The following is a 17,732-nucleotide window of genomic DNA, read 5'->3' as shown; positions in this document are numbered from 1 at the left end:
CAGCTGAGTATCAGTACATATTTTACAAGGAGCGACTGCCTATCTGACTTCCTCAACCCAGTTGCCCTTGCAAACCAATACCCCTTGGTAAGACTGGTGGCCAGACTTGGTACCCACAGTAAAAGAATGTATTACTCATATTAATGCAAAGTTGAACAGTTTATTTATACACAGGGTCGATACCTGTCTCTCTGCCGATCCCAAGACGTACACACGGACATAATAACTTCGTTGTATTGTGTTGAAAACTGGGCAGGAGACATGCTGTGCGATATCCGATCGTCAGGGTTGGCGCGCGACAGTATTTTTATTTGGACTCAATATTTTATATGATATTTAGGTACTTACACTACTTTTGTTGTTGTAGTACTGATTGCTAAGAATATATTTGTGAACTTACGACGGAAGAGTATGGAAGAAGGAAATATGCTGCACCGACACGAAAAAAAAATTGGGATAAAGGCAGTATGAACACGGTGATTGCTTTTTCATCATCATCATCCTCCTGCTCTTATCCCCATTTTATTTTAGGTCGGCGCAGCATGTTTTCTCCTTCCACACTCTTCTATCTGCCGTCATCTCACAAGTAAGGTTTTTCTTACCATATCTTCTTTCACACAATCCATCCATCGTTTCTTTGGTCTTCCTCTTCCACGATGATTGCTTTTTATCCAGAAATTAACCACAAGGATTTAGAATTTTTTCCCAGGATTAGTCTAATAGCTTATAAAATTAAGTCTATAAGTCCGACAGTGTTTATTTATTTATTCAACAGTCTTAAAAATACAACAAAACAAAAAATACTTTAACCTTTTTTCAGCATAAATGTAAATAAGTGTGATTCTCACGCGCGCTTTAATTCGATCATGGTAGTGCATAAGAATCCTATGCCAACGTGCATGGAGAGTAATAAATGCATATATTTTTGAATATAAAATAAATGAATGAATATTTTTTATACAGGAGACTTGACCACTATATTTAAATACCAAAGAAAGAAAAATAATTTTATTGGGACAAAACAAAGCCTGAATAAAGTTTTATTAGTATCTTAGGATCCAATTTACATATGTTTATAGCCTGAATTAATTCAGCTAGCATTAAGTCAGCCTGCTGACTTCGGTTTTTAATTAAAGAAAACCTCAAATACCAGTAGTATGAAATTAGGTCTAAACTTAGACTTTTAATAGGGACCTACTTTTTGCACCCAGATAAAAGGTAGCCTCTGCTGTATTTTAATGTACTTAACTTTAAGTACTTATTCTGATGTAGTAAAGCTATGTTACTTCGAAGTTTCATCCAAATCAGTTGAGTAGTTTTTGCGTGAAAGCGAAATAGACAGATATTTTACATTTATAGTATACTTAGTTTCATTACCTTCCTCAATACCTAGTTTCATTAGCTTTTTATTATATTATTTACTAGCTGGTGCCCGCGACTTCGTCTGCGCAGGTTTAGTATTTCGAACAATATGTTTACAAATTGTAGCCTATGTGTTATTCTGATGTATAAGCTATATTATTGTAAAGTTTCATTAAAATCCATTCAGTAGTTTTTTGAAAGAGTAACAAACATCCATACATCCATACATACAAACTTTCGCGTTTGTAATATTAGTAGGATATATTTTATATTTTTATTTTGGCCAGCCCTAAGTATTTTGCGGTGGCTATCCGTGTAAGGCTTGTAGCGTGTTCCATTTTTTTATATTTTTTTAAAAGAATATATGTATAAATATATTATTTTTTAACTCTCTTTTCCATACTTATCTGTTTCAGCGAGTTTTTTATGACGCATTATATAAAGAGGTATTTTTTCTTTGCGTGTATTGGTTTGAGCTGCGGTTGTGCTTAGATTTTTTTATAATGGTTTTTAATTATCGTGTTAAGGTTATAATAAAACTAGCTGTTTTCCTCGGTTCTACTTGCATCTCGAGGGAGCTACTTTTCGCAACCGGAACGGTAGTTAAAATACATAATTATAAGTCCTAGTTTCAATTCCCAGTATGGCAAAAGTAAAGATTATTGCAATAATAATAATTATGGATCATCAGATGGGACGTTTAAAATAAAAATATAGTTTCAAAAAACTAAAGAACACGCTAGTTATGTATTGTCATCAGAACTCAGAGTGTGTGCAAAATTTCATCCAAATGGAAGATCGGGAAGTGAATCAAATTAAGATTCCAAGATTTTCTTACATATATTGTTAAAAGTCAAGCTAACATAAGCGTGTTAAAAATAAATACTCTTTTGAACATCGCAATTTTGATGTTAAGATTTTCTTTAATGAACTAAAATACTAACAAACAAACACTCAAAAAAGCACCTTACTCAATAAACGCGAAGGTAAAATCATTGTTATTTCCACCATTTCATTACGCCATCTTTCAAAATGGCCGCCAACTTGGCGGGAATGCTTGTAAATTATATTATTACAACTTTTTATCACTTTATAGACTATTATATGCAAATCGAGGGTTATTTTTCAAGTTTCGCGAGATTTTGGGCACCTAAGGGGTCTTTTGAGTATTTGAATGCCAGGCTGCATGCAAAATAATACTGTTTCTTCGTTTTATAAAGAAATAAGTGCTATGAGATGGGTATGGGTTTTTTTGGTAATAAATAAGTACTTTTTATTTTGTTGGCAGATATTTTGGAATATACCACGAATGTATTTTGGTTTGTACTGATGCAATAAAAGATTTTGGTTACTAACAGCCAGTTTCTTCATCAAAAGTTAAAGCCAAAGTAAAAGTCAAAGTAATGTCTAAAGTAAAAGTAACGGTCAAATTCAATTTTTCTATTAGTTTTGCTGTCACTTTAGCCTTGAAAAAAACGAATTGACCATTACTTTTACTTTAGACATTACTTTAACTTTTACTTTTGATGAAGAAACTGGCCATAAGACAACTGAAACTATTCTAGTTAAATCTTAATGCGCGAAATTGTCGCTGTACGTTCCACGGAGTAGAGAGAGTGAGCACAGATTATACAAATCTATAATAGTTGGAAGGCGCAAAATTAAGTATACAGATTAACCCCCTTACTTATAAAATCTCTAATCACCTACTAAGCAACATTTTAACTAATCACTACTTAAAATCTTAAGTAGTGATTAAATGTTAGTTAAGACATGATTAAGCTACGTTTATAAGTAAGAATTTTCTTAAACAGCCCTTAAGTATTACTTATATTTAATTCACGTTTATAAGTAAGGCTGTATGTATATAAAACTACTTCAACATGTACTTTAGGTTATAAGAGTTGAAAAACTATAGTAAATCAATACCAAAGAAGGTTAGTACTTTTTAAATCGCTTAAATATTACTGGCCAGCTGAAAAAAATGGAAGCCTGAAATTGAAGACTTTATTGTCTTGGTTCCCTCGAGGAATTTACTCTTCACCTTTTGTCAAGTCAAGAGTATTTTGAGACACCATCTTGAAATTATAGACTCCACACTGTTTCAATACAAAATCAATTTGAAATTACTCGGAACATTTCGAAATTGTTTATAAACTTCGAAGAAATAGCTCATCAAGCGAATTTCCGAAGATCTTATAATACACTAACTTGAAATACTAAATGTAATTTTACAACAGAGGAAGGAAAGATAGCGGAGATGACATAAGGAAGGTAGGTCAGGCGCCTTCTTGTAAGTAGGTCAAGCAACGTACATACGCTAGGCGTGATCAGTTACTAGAACTAACGAGATGTTCGGGTTCCTTGTCAAATCAAAACCAATCTGTTAAAGATTGGTCTTGATTGATTGGTGATTTTATTTTGGAAATTATGGCCGGGTTCTTTGTAAGGCGTGTAAGAAGCTAGTAACGTTCCTCGTCCCCCGAACACCCGCATGTTGGCGCGCTACTTTCTTAGGAGATTTTGCGTTATGATATCTTTTTTTTAACGACGTCAAAAATCATCAAATGACCCCTCCCGCTGTGGGTTAGCAGCGGTGAGGGAGTGTCAGACTCTTACTGACTAAAAACCGTCGTGTTCCGTCGTAGACCTTTTATGTACCAGGGCCGCGGTAACTCTTTCGAACAATCCCGTAGCCCCGGTGCGTTATGATATCTCCGCTAGTAATTTTGTTCTCCATGATGAATTTTACTAAGAATATCTCACCTATTTAGGTAAGACTACAAACGGAGTATTTAAATGCGTTCCCAGACGCGCGGATAATTTGCATGCATGCATTTTAATTAAGTATATTTTACTGATAAAAACGAATTGTTGTGACTATAAGTTGTAAATGTAAGTTATCTTGACATTGAGATATAGTGGGGTAGCTGTACTATTATGACTTTCTAAGACTAGACTTTTGTAGGACCTACTATGTACGATGAGTACTAGTCCGTGCTTAGGGATTCAATTGTTTAATTCATACGCCAAGCCTTTTTCTAAACTATGTTCTGTTACTGTTGCAGCCTTTTTATCGTCGCTGGGCTGCGACTTCCTCTTACACGGAGAAGGATTGAGCGTTAATCACCACGCTTGCTCATCAGCCATTGGCGTCCAAGATATACTTAGAAAGTATATACAAAATTAGAAAAGTTGCATTGGTACTTGCCTGACCTGAAATCGAACCCACACCCTCATACTCTAGAGGTTGGTTCTTTACCCACTGGGCTACCACGACTTAAAGGTACTATAACTATGTTCTGGTAGTACTTAAAATGAACAGAAAATCAACATAGTCAAGAACCATTATTGAACTAAGAAAGCTTAAAATGTAAGTCAATGTAAAAAAAAGATTGGAATATTTTTTTATTTAGGATTTCTAGCTAGACCAATGGAGAGCTAAATCTACAAAGCTAAAATTCATCAGAGCAAAATATTTCATTAAAAAAATGCACTTACATTTTTATCCAAGAGCACAGTTCTAGAAAATATGCGACATAAGAATGCTTAACTTTCCGTAGTTCTCACACAGGATAGCCAGTAAAATATAACCAATATATTAATGTGTGATATATTATAATATTAATGTTATATGTTTGTAAAACTAACTATTTACCGCAGTTTTACCGGCATCCTGAAGGAACTACTTCCTGCAGCCGGCTAACTTCAGATACAAAGGTAATTAGCATCAACTGTATAAACAGACGTAACAAACTACATTTTGGCTTTATTTTTGGCTATTTGGAGCCACTATTTGATAAAGCATGTAGGTACAATCAACTTCAGGTCAGTGGTAACAGTTTTATAGAAAAATCGTACTTATTACTATTGAGTTAAGATGCATGACAGTTAACTCTGATATGCAGTCTATCGTACCTAATAATCATTATTGTAGTTTTACTAAGTCCTAGGGGCTTAGATCCTCAATCTGGTCCTTCGATCTTTAAAACAAAACACAGCCTCCGTGGCGCAATGGCTAGCGCGTTCGGCTGTTAACCGAAAGGTTGGTGGTTCGAGCCCACCCGGGGGCGACTGTATTTTAATCCTAACCAGATATTTTGTTCGACTACCTATTTTTGAACTACCTTTACAATATCATGACGATAATATTTTGACTGCCTCGTTGGTCGCAAGCGCGGCTGCTGTGCCAGAGGTCTCGGGTTCGATTCCCGGGTCGGGCCGAAATCGCTTTGTGGGTTTTCTTAAACTTTCACAAAGCAGCCCGTAGTCTGGAAGTTGGTGATTGATTCACCCATGCATCGGAGAGCACGTAAATGTCGGTCCTGCGCCTGATCTCTCTCCGGTCGTGTCGGATTGCCGTCCCATCGGGTTATGAGAGTGAAGGAATAGGGAGTGCACTTGTGTCTGCGCAAATGCTCGTGCACTATAATATGTATGTCCTGCGCAGCTGGCTGATCTCCTTAGATGAGAACAGCCGCCGTGGCCGAAATCGGCCGTGGACGCCATTATTACAATATCATGAAAAACATTTTGTAGGTACCTAACCAAATAACAAAGGTACACCTTTTAATAGTCTGTCTGATATATTTTCGCAGGAAAAGTCAGTAGGTATAGTTACATTGTTTATTCTCAAGTAGAAATAATTTCCTCACAACTGTGAAACCAGAGACTTCCAACTAGTAGTCTTAACAAAATTATTTTATTTAGCACACACTAAAAGTAATATTCCTTTTAATACTGTTATAAGTACGCGAAATACGGACTCATTTGCATAGGTCAACCGTCGAAGATAAACTTAAACTGTGATGTGACTAAGACTAAACGTGTAGACACGACACTACGACGAAAATAGTATAATAATACCTGAGCACATATATTTGTAATATTAAAGTTCGGTGCATTGTATGAATCGTGGTGGCTTGGTGGTTCAATTTTCTCAAGCACGCGTGTATGGATTCGGTTCCAAGTCAGGGAAGTGACTATGTAACTTTTTTTTTAAAGTAACATGTACTTTCTAAGAGTGTCTTGGAGACTGACTAAAGGTAAAGGAAAACATTTTGAGGAAACCTGGGCCTCTGAGGATGTCTGAAATCGCCTGCGTCTTGAGCAAGTGTGGTGATTAACGCTCATTCCTTCTGTGTATGAGAAGAGGCCGCGGCCCTGCACAAACAAAAGTTACATTGATGGAATCGAGCCCACACGCTCATGGTTGGGAGGCTGGAAATTAAATCTTTATTCGTAAACATAGGTTTAAGGAGGTGATTCAAAATACATAATGTAGTTAGTCCATCTATGTCTTGCGTTGAAGCGTACAAATCTTGGTTCTTGGATATCACGCCTTTTCATTTAATATTCCTGGACATAACTCACCAAATTGACTCCTCTGGTGTATAATATACCAATCTATGACCAAAATACCGAATGAATATCCCAGTAGGAAACGTCTAATTTATTCCTAATCCCGGCCGCTATTGTTATGTTGCTGTGCCAATCTCTGATGACACTATTAGGCGACGTGATTGGACAAATATAGAAGCTTTGTCTAGCCAAATAACTTTGCTATTCTGAAGCTAGGTAGCTAGTGAATTGATGATGGTCCAAAAAGTTCGAAAGAAGCAACACTGCTTCGTCAAACGACTCTCATCATCCTCCGAGCCTTTTTCCCAACTATGTAGGGGTCGGCTTCCAGTCTAACCGGATTCAGCTGAGGCCTGAGTACCAGTGCTTTACAAGAAGCGACTGCCTATCTGACCTCCTCAACCCAGTTACCCGGGCTGATACCCCTTGGTTAGACTGGTGTCAGGCTTACTGGCTTCTGACTACATGTAATGACTGCCAAGGATGTTCAATGACAGCCGGAGGGCCAGTTTAACGTGCCATCCGAAACTCAGCCAATGGTGTCTAAGATATACTTAGAAAGTACATAAAAGTTGCATTGGTACTTGCCTGACCTGGGATTCGTCAAACAACTCTACCTTTTGCAAAACAATATTTTTATACATAGGTACATTGACTGTTCCCAGCTTACCCGTGTCTCGAGAGAACCACTTCTCGCAAGAAGGTAAAAAGTAGCCTGTCTTTTCTCAGGCTTAGGCTCCGTTAAAAAAATCAGTTTAACCGTTTGTCGCTCTGTCACGCTAAAACTACTCAACCAATCTAAATAGAATTTGATAAACAGACGGCATGCCTAGAGCCTGAAAACATAACCTACTTTTTATCCCGTTTCAGGAAGTCGTTCCCTCGGAACACGCGTAAAAAAAAGTCAATAAATTGATATTGTACAATACAATATTAACAAAAATGAGCACTCACACTTCACAAGTGACGAAAAGACATCTCAACACCCAAACTGCATTTACAAAAAAATGTCGCAAAAAGCGACAAAACAAAGCTTTCTTTATACCTTTAGTTGGGGTCAAAAACAGTGGAATTTGCCCCCAGATACTTAATAATTAAGTAGTAGCTATTATTGAATTAGTGACAGTCGCAATATATGGAAAAACCATGGAAAACCTTTGTAGCTCTCGTCAAAGAACTCAGCAATTTGCAAATGAGTGTTTTTTATTCATAGAACCACTTCCCGCAGCCGGGTAAAAAGTAGCCAATGTCCTACCTTATCCGACTGTCTGATTTTCGCTCTTCCTTTATCTCTGAACCTATTTAAATAATTTTGCTTGATAATAAAAGTCGTTCATAAAAGAACACAGAGACTATTAATAATCACCTCTGAAAAGACATCACTACACCGAAACCGCATTTACAAAAAAATGTCGCAAAAAGCGACAAAACAAAGCTTTCTTTATACCTTTAGTTGGGGTCAAAAACAGTGGAATTTGCCCCCAGATTCGCTTGATCGTAAGGTACAAGTATATGTGTATATATTATTATTATTTAGTCGTCGGCTCTGGCGGCGGGAACTCGTTTCAAAACGACTTTAGGCCGTGACCTCTGGGGATGGGATGGGGACATAGTTTGGGTGTCGATATCGATAGTTTTAAATTGTTGAAATAATTTGATAGTAGGTGAATTTGAATAAATAGTTGTGTGACTGGCATTTGAAGTATTTAGTGGATTATATTGTATATTTTGTAGAATGAGTAATGAACAAGAAATTATCTATGGCAGTGATATAAAATCAATGCAAAAATAAATACAAAGCGACAATAATGAATTATTAAGTTAAAATACTTTTCTAATATTAATTTAAAATCTTTGTCGCCCGTTGAATAAAATCAGAGTTAAGTGAATTGCAAATATCAAAGCCTCACACACCCAGGTATACATATATTCCAATAAAAAAGATGTAAGCACAAAATGAAATACACTGTTTAAATAATAGAATACTATTAAAACCAAATCCCTGCTTGAAAATCACCCTTAAATACCTTCTCTAAAAATTTAAATTTCCACTAAAACTTACTATAGTTCGGCCATTCAGAGAATGCGTTCCTGACACGTCGCGATTGAACTGACGACGTAACTTTGCAATGGCGTTGCAGTTACGATAAAAATATTTTTGCTGGTTGTTTACCGTTTTAACAATTGAGGAGCATTAAAACAACATTATTATATCAATAATCAATGAATGTAGTTACGTCGTCAGTTCAATCGCGACGTGTCAGGAACGCATTCTCTGAATGGCCGAACTTTAACCACAGACACAATCCAAAATCAAAAAATCCCCGAAACACTCCACAAATTATCGACATCGATAAACACAATTTCGCGAAACTAAAAGCCCACCACTAAAACACGCGTCACTTTCGTGTTTCATCTTTTACACCTTCCATGATGCACTCTTCTGTCTTTCTCTTACTTGTAAGTCTCGCTCACACAGTCCTTGTTCCTTCGACTATCGGCATAAGTTTATCGCCGTACTTTTTTTTGAAAAGGTATTTTTTTTGTCACTACTGCATAGTTTAGTAGTGGCCTAGTGGGTAACGAATCAACGTATCAAGTATGAGTGTGGGTTCGATTCGAAACAGGCAACTTTTCTAACTTTGTATGTACTTTCTAAGTATATTTTGACCAATGACTGTTTCCGCACGATAAACTGTAGGTCCCGGCTGTCATTGAACATGTTTGGCAGTCGTTACGGGTAGTCAGAAGCCAGAAAGTCTCAGAACCAGTCTTACCAAAGGGCATCGGGTTGTCCGGGTGACTGGGTTGAGGAGGACAGATAGGCAGTCGCTCCTTGTAAAGCACTGGTACTCAGCTGCATCTGGTTAGACTGGAAGCCGACCCCAACATAGTTGAGAAGAGGCTAGGCAGACGATGTCTTGCATAGTTCAATAATTGGGTTCAATGGTGCCCATCAATTTGATTTTGAAACCGTAGGTGGTTTAATGACATACATACATACAAAGTATTTGTGTAGGATTAGAATTTTTTATGGCATATACGCACTAAAACCTTCGGTATAAGCTACTGATGTGATAAACCAGCTTAGCTAGCGGTTTCACCCGCGTTTAGTGCGAACTACTCTGTGCACCCGGTTAAAACGTAGCCCATAAGCTTTCTCGATAAGGCTATACATCATCATCCTCCGAGCCTTTTTCCCAACTATGTTGGGGTCGGCTTCCAGTCTAACCGGATTCAGCTGAGTACCAGTGCTTTACAAGAAGCGACTGCCTATCTGACCTCCTCAACCCAGTTACCCGGGCTGATACCCCTTGGTTAGACTGGTGTCAGGCTTACTGGCTTCTGACTACACGTAATGACTGCCAAGGATGTTCAATGACAGCCGGAGGGCCAGTTTAACGTGCCATCCGAAACTCAGCCAATGGTGTCTAAGATATACTTAGAAAGTACATAAAAGTTGCATTGGTACTTGCCTGACCTGGGATTCGTCAAACAACTCTACCTTTTATACCCCCTGGTTAGACTGGTGTCAGACTTACTGGCTTCTGACTACCCGTAACGACTGCCAAGGATGTTCAATGACAGCCAGGACCTACAGTTTAACGTGCCATCCGAAACACAGTCAGTGGTGTCTAAGATATACTTAGAAAGTACATACAAACTTAGAAAAGTCGCATTGGTACTTGCCTGACCTGGAATCGAACCCGCGCTCTCACACTCGAGAGGTTGGTTCTTTGCCCACTAGGCCACTACGACGTTTAGGCTATACATATAACACTGAAATAATTATTTATGAAATATCACAACTTGAGACTGATTAACGGCGAAGGAAAATATGATTAAGACTACCTTCCGCTCGCGGCTTCGCCCGCATAGAGTTCGGTTATATCGCGTTTCCAAGAGAACTCTTCAAAAGTCCCCGGATAAAAACTATCCTATGTTCTTTCTCAAGATCAACTCTATCTATGTACCAAATTTTATTAAAATCAGTTCAGTGGTTTAGACCTGAAAGCGTAAAAGACAGACAGACAGACAGAGTTACTTTCGCATTTATGATATTAGTAGAGACACCTGGACTTTAAAGTCTTAAATCAGCAACCCGCATTGAGCAAGCGTGGTGATTAATGCTCAGTCCTTCTCCGTGTGAGAGGAGGCCGCAGCCCAGCAGTGGGACATTAAAAAGGCTGATGATGATGATGATGATAAAAGAATTGTATTTCTTGTCAAAGACATGGAATAACACTTTTATCCAGTTCCCAAACAAAGATAAAATTCTGTTAAATAAAACTTAGTCACGGGTAACTTATATTAACTCATATATACGTAAATATATAATTATGTTTAATACCCCACCGCAAAAGTAACATTCAACTTTTTTCACTCAGACAATTTAAATAATACGTTTTGACAGGTGTTAAAGTGTAATTTAAAAGACCCGGTTTTTACGGTTTTACTGTTAACCATTCAATGGGATGAATACCGTAACTTATGCTCTTTAATATTACATCTCAAGGTTTTAACTGCGAGGTTTAACACCTCATCATTATGTGGTTCGTCGTTTAACCGATTTTAAAAAAGGAGGTTCTCAGTTTGACCTGTATTATGTATGTATGTATGTTTTCCGTTAGGTGAGTTAGGAGAAGGTTCAAGGTATATTATTGAAGTCTTGGTTGAGGCTGGCATCCAGTCTAACCGGATGCAGCTGAGTACCAGCGCTTAACAAGGAGCGACTGCCTGTCTGACCTCAACCCAGTTATGAGGGCAACCCAATACCTCTTGGTAAGACTGATTGCCAGTCTTTCTGGCTTCTGACTATCTGTAACAACTGCCAAAGATGTTCAAATGACAGCCGAGACCTATTGTGAATACCTATAGGTATACACTAGTTGTTCCCTACGGTTTCACCCGCGTCCGAAGGGTAGGGAACTACTTATATTAAAATTATATACTTGAATTATTATTCTGCGATATTTTATTAAATTCTTTTACTCACATATCAAGTTTATTTCATGTTATTGTGTTAAAAATTCCTCATAAGTCAACTGTCAGTTTAGTAAAGTTAAGACGACAAGACGTATGAAGTGCATACAGCCATTTTTGGTCGCAGATATGATAAAGATGTAACAAGTCGCAACAGTTTCGTAACTGATACGACACAACGTGACTGTGTAGGGATTAGCTTTTATGAGTTGTAACGGTTCAGTAAAAATGTGACGGAAACTAGATTCAGTAACTTTGTGTGGTCGCTGTGTCGATACTTTACAGCTTAATTTGTAACCACACATTTTAGAAACTTTGCGTTTGGTTTGTAACCAGTGTGCAATGTTGACACAATTGTGTTGTAACTGGGTAGTAACATGTGTAGTCGATGTTCCAGAACACTTTAACAATAACTTGCATATATAAAAACATGACGAGAGCCAGTTATTCTCAAACTGTCTATGTTTTCTGCCGTTATCAACCATTTAATGAAACCATTTATAGTTCGGCCATTCAGAGAATGCGTTCCTGACACGTCGCGATTGAACTGACGACGTAACTTTGCAATGGCGTTGCAGTTACGATAAAAATATTTTTGCTGGTTGTTTACCGTTTTAACAATTGAGGAGCATTAAAACAACATTATTATATCAATAATCAATGAATGTTATAATTTTGTGCCAAACTGAGTGTCAAATAACTTGGTAAACAATATTTTTCTAAATCTATACTGCGCTATTACAAGGTTATGTCAGCGGTTTATATTTTGTAGTGCTGTGCTAAAAATAACTGGCAAGTATCGTAATCTGTTCTTATACAGTTATAATATAAAATAATACGTTTTGATTTTCTTTTTAAGAATTGGAAAATAATGGACTATAAGACTTAATTATAACTTTTATGAAAAATAAAAATAAAACTATGACCAAACCGCATTTTTATACTTAGATTAAAAATGGTAACCCCAAATGGCGTTATGGGCCGCCATTTTGTGACGCTAAAACAGTCGTCCGTTGTCGTTTCGTGCGCATAGACCACGTTTTTCAAGTGTTTTCGATCTGTTTTTATTTGATTACCCGGCTTTTGTTAGACCGAGATATCAGGATTGATTCTGTTATTGATAATAATATAATTATACATGTAGGCGAAGATGATGATGAAGACACCACCTCCTCAAGCAAATCGGAGTCTGATTAATATTCTGTTCGCACATTCAATTCAATGAACTTGTAACAAAGAATAAATAAAACAATTTTATTATATGAATATTACCTTTTTTTGGTTTCCACTTAAATAACTAAAATATAAAACAAATGATTCCGCCAATTTAAAACGAAAATAATCTTAAAATAATGCGGCGGTTCATTTTGAAGGAACGGTAACGAACTCAGTGTTATGTTGTGCCCATCACTAGTCTTGACTAACTGATAGGTGTCAGGAACGCATTCTCTGAACGGCCGAAGTATAATAAGTAAACAACCAAAAACCTTACGTAAATTCCGATGGACTTCAACTTTTTACAGAAGAGTAAAAGAAATAAGTACGTCCCAAAATATCTCAAGTACCTAATTGTACTCGTACACAAGTTTTTTTTTTAATACCTAATATTTTTTTCATGATGTGCATTGTTGGTAGGGCACATTGACGGATACCCATTTTATTGAACTTAAAACTTATTATTTTCTAGGCCATTTACAGGAAAACAGTACGGAATTTAGTGGAGGAGCTTAGTGGTATAGTCCCTAGTGCCAAAGTTTCAACTTTCGAGCTCCAAATCGCTGTTTTTTCGTTTTCTCGGCCAAAACAAGACGTCTTCGTCTTTAACTCAAGTACTCGGCACAAGCGATATTAATTCTGATGAGCCTCCTTTGGTTAGAACAATGAAAAAAGGCATCTTGACTTGATAAAAACTTTGGGAAACACTGTAACCAAATATTAAGAGAAACCATCTTAAAAATCTAGTAATTTTGTAACAATTTACCGTAACATGTCGACACGTGTCGACACATTATCGTAACTTTGTGACTAGTTGCGACGAGCATATTTTTCATAACAAACATCAAAAATGTTTTTTCATAGTTCATTATTTATCAATTTTATGAGTAAATCTTGCTAAAATAATTTGTATTAGGATTAAAATATTTGATATTGTATTTAAATGGAAGCTTTTAAGCACTCGATGTGCATAATTTTATATTTTTATTTTATTTAACATAAGTTTTTCTTTCGCCAGAATTATGAAAACATGATATTACGGTGGCGCGTTGGAAATATCAACATATTCAAAGAAATTACACAGTAAACTTTTTTTCCCAATAAGATTTGAGCATTATAAACCATATTAATTAATGAAAACTAAAACTTTGTTAAGTAAACCATCATTATGGGATTTCTTGTATTTTGTATTCGTCGTGTCACTCACGCACGAGCCAACGAAATTGATCGAACGAATGAATGATTGAATGATTAGTGCTAACTCTGGTTAAAATATGGTAACAATGTTACGACACGGCGACGTAAATTAGAAACCAAATGTTACTTGTTTATTGTGTCGAGATCTTCCCCATTTTTAGTTGCAGCGACGGCGCTAACACGGAACGTCGACGAGATTATGTTGTCAAATATATTTTTTATGTATATTTTATGATTCTTATTCTCAGTAACTTTGTTAAATGTATCTCGGGGGTAGGTATGTGCGTCATTCACCTTACTCATCTACTTATTATAGTTCGGCCATTCAGAGAATGCGTTCCTGACACGTCGCGATTGAACTGACGACGTAACTACATTCATTGATTATTGATATAATAATGTTGTTTTAATGCTCCTCAATTGTTAAAACGGTAAACAACCAGCAAAAATATTTTTATCGTAACTGCAACGCCATTGCAAAGTTACGTCGTCAGTTCAATCGCGACGTGTCAGGAACGCATTCTCTGAATGGCCGAACTTTAGGTAAGTTGACTCAAACCGTCTTACCACAAACACGTTTAAACGTCAACGTTTAACACTTGTGTAAAAAATGACAGATTATGGCGTTGAAATAAGGTCCATTTTGCAGCCAAACTTTTTTTAGACAAGTGTTTGACACACGTTTAAGTTTTTGTAGTAAGACCAAAAGACTTTAGTAGGATTTTTTATATTTTTTTTTTATTTTTTATTATTTATTTTTTTTAAAAGGAGCTTTCTTTGTAGCTTTCTTTGCACAGCGTCAAATTGACATAAATGCTCTAGGTGAATTTTTTTAGGTTTTTTTTTTATTAAAAAAAGGCTAGGCCGATGATTTTTATCCGGGTATGTTGTATTTCTTAGAGTACGCGGGCGAAACCACGCTACAAAGATTACGCGGACGAAACCTTGTGAAACATGTAGGATGATCATCTATCCTTAAACTGACCTTAACAATCGTGGCTTATCACAAAACTATACAACAACCTATTTTTCATCATTCTTACTCACAATATCCATAACAAAGAACATTATTCGATCTCACGCCTTCAATCGCACGAATTTTGTGCTTAATCATGATTTTGCACAAAAACTGTGCTTAACCACCGTATTGCACAGAACTGCACAGCCGGTCGTCTCGACCTCTGTGCTGGTTATAAATTAACACCATACAATGCGCTGACATTAAGAATTTTGCACAGTTATTAAGTTAGGTAAGAGAGGCTATTGTCGGTAGGTATATTACCTATGTTTTAAACTTTAAAGCTGAGGTGCTAAAGCTAAAGCTGAGGTAAGTAAGTTTCTACGTTGACTGATTATTCAAATTCTGACGGTTATAACAAGCTTCAGTTTATGTTTAATTATTACGTGGGTTGTAAAAGTAACACAGCTAGACTTAATGTCAAAGTTTTCTCAAATAAAACTGACGTCTTTTGACTTGGAATGATATAAAGATGTCTGTACAGTAATTAGCATAATATTGAAATTAGTGCATAAAGTTGTAAAATACTTCATTAAATTTTTGCATAGTCATAATGATCAACATAAGTCATGATTTTCACTTCAATATAATTATGCCGTATACATACAAATAAAGCATTAAAAACGGCTGACATATTGTAACAAAAAATAGTTTTTTTTTTTTTTTTTTATAATGAAAGAAAAGCATTGTCAGCAAATTGTCATTGATTCATAATTGACATGCTATGTTTCCTCTCAGCTATTTGTATCTAACACCATTTAAAAAATATTTTATTCTGAAGAAACATCTTCAGCCGACAACAGTCTCCCTCACCACACAGGCCAGTGCGCGCCGTATGAAATGATTATTAACGCGAGTCGGACAAGACGCAAATATGAGCAGTTCACTTTAATATCACACAACGTACCTACGTATATCTTTTAAAAATGTATACTTGGACAGTAGGCCAAGTTGTAAGAGAAAAAATGTCTTTAATAGCTCATTTACTAAGTGCACTGCACACTGCTGAACATAGGCCTCCCCCTTAGATCTCCACAGATACCTGTTGGAGGCGACCTGCATCCAGCGTCTTCCGGCGACCTTTATAAGGTCGTCTGTCCACCTTGTTGGTGGACGTCCTACGCTGCGCTTGCTAGTCCATGGTCTCCACTCCAGCACTTTTCGACCCCGAGTTAATTTTAGCATAAAGTTATTGCCCCGTAAGTGGCAGTGGTCACAAACGCGACTGCACGGGGTCTCAGGTTCAATTTCATGATTCGGGCCGAAATCGCTTTGTGAAGTTTGGAAATTTTCACAAAGTACTCGGAGTCTGTAAGTTGGTGGTTGGTTTCATTTCTAAACATATGTGTGATACAGTGGTATTACACCCCCGTGCCTGGGAGGGCACGTGTCGCCGGCGTCCCCGAATGCTACTCAGTAGCAGTCGTTGTTACAATTCCACGTCAGAGGCCGTCAGGCGCATTTGAGAACACTCTGACACTAGAGCTTCTTAGGTGATTAAACCCTTCACTTAGATTTCTACATAAGATATAATTTTAAGTTCATAACTTAAACCAAACACGAAATCGCATCAAGATTAAAAAACGCCTTCACAAGGCCTTTGCAACATTTTATATAATTTATACCTATAATATATTGGCTTGGATCAATAGGTGCTTGCATGGTCATCATACCTCTTATATGTTCACACATGTGAGGTAAATACCTATGTATATCTGAAGAGAACAAGAGACTGGAACCTTCGAAAAAGTTATCGCGGCCCTGGTACACTGTGGGCTTCAGAAGGAACATGATGGGTTTTAGTCAGTAAGAGTCTGACACTCCCTCACGATGCACGCACAGCGGGAGGGTCATTTGATGATTTCCAAATTATCAACAAAAAGGCAGAATTATTGAGATAGCGCTTTCTATCATAGAAGTTACTGTAGAAGTCACTGCTTACCTACCATTATTTATTAATAGTGCCTACCGAAACACGGAGAAATTCGGTATGACCACGATGATCCAGGGATTCGCTGCGCCAAGCATTGTTTTTAACTCTTAGGATAAGCCAGATACACAAAAAAATTGCCAAAATATTTATAAGATATACAATAGCATAGTAAGATTTTTTTAAAGGACTTAAAGTAAAAAAATAGTCGGCCTTTCGCGGCCTTTTCTTACACCAAAATTCCATGTTAAGTTTTTTCTAAAAAACTATAGATCCTAACTAAACAGCGGTGTATGTTTGAGTATTTTTTCTCCAAAACTGTTGAAGTGAGGCGCCCGACTTCTATTTGACAAATAATAATATGACGTGGTAGAAAAACTTCGTTTGCATAAAATGTGGTTGGAAGTTTAGGATATTGTTTTACAAGTATTTTTGAAGATTTTTCAACACGCTTTTATTGGGTCGACCTGTATGTAACTCTATCTAAAGAATTCTAAGGTAACTTATTAAACCATCTTCCAAGGATCGTAGCATCATGAAAATTGACAGCTGTATGTAGTTCTGATGATTATTTTTCCGACCCAAATATCGACCAATAGAATTGCACCATTCGACGTCACGTGGTACAACCTACATGGTATTATACTGAAAATTTTTTGAATATTT

At 36.8% G+C, this 17,732-nt stretch overlaps 1 non-coding gene across 1 annotated transcript; it reads left to right on the top strand.

Annotated features, from left to right (window-relative positions):
- Positions 1-5,362: 5,362 nt before the first annotated feature.
- Positions 5,363-5,435, top strand: Trnan-guu. Its single transcript has one exon. It is a non-coding gene; the product is annotated as a tRNA-Asn (tRNA).
- Positions 5,436-17,732: the final 12,297 nt, after the last annotated feature.

This window comes from Helicoverpa zea, chromosome 27, assembly GCF_022581195.2.
Source record: "Helicoverpa zea isolate HzStark_Cry1AcR chromosome 27, ilHelZeax1.1, whole genome shotgun sequence".
NCBI classification, from domain to species: Eukaryota; Metazoa; Arthropoda; class Insecta; order Lepidoptera; family Noctuidae; genus Helicoverpa; species Helicoverpa zea.
Note: the sequence above shows the minus strand (reverse complement) of the source record. Positions and strands in the feature narration are given on the sequence as shown.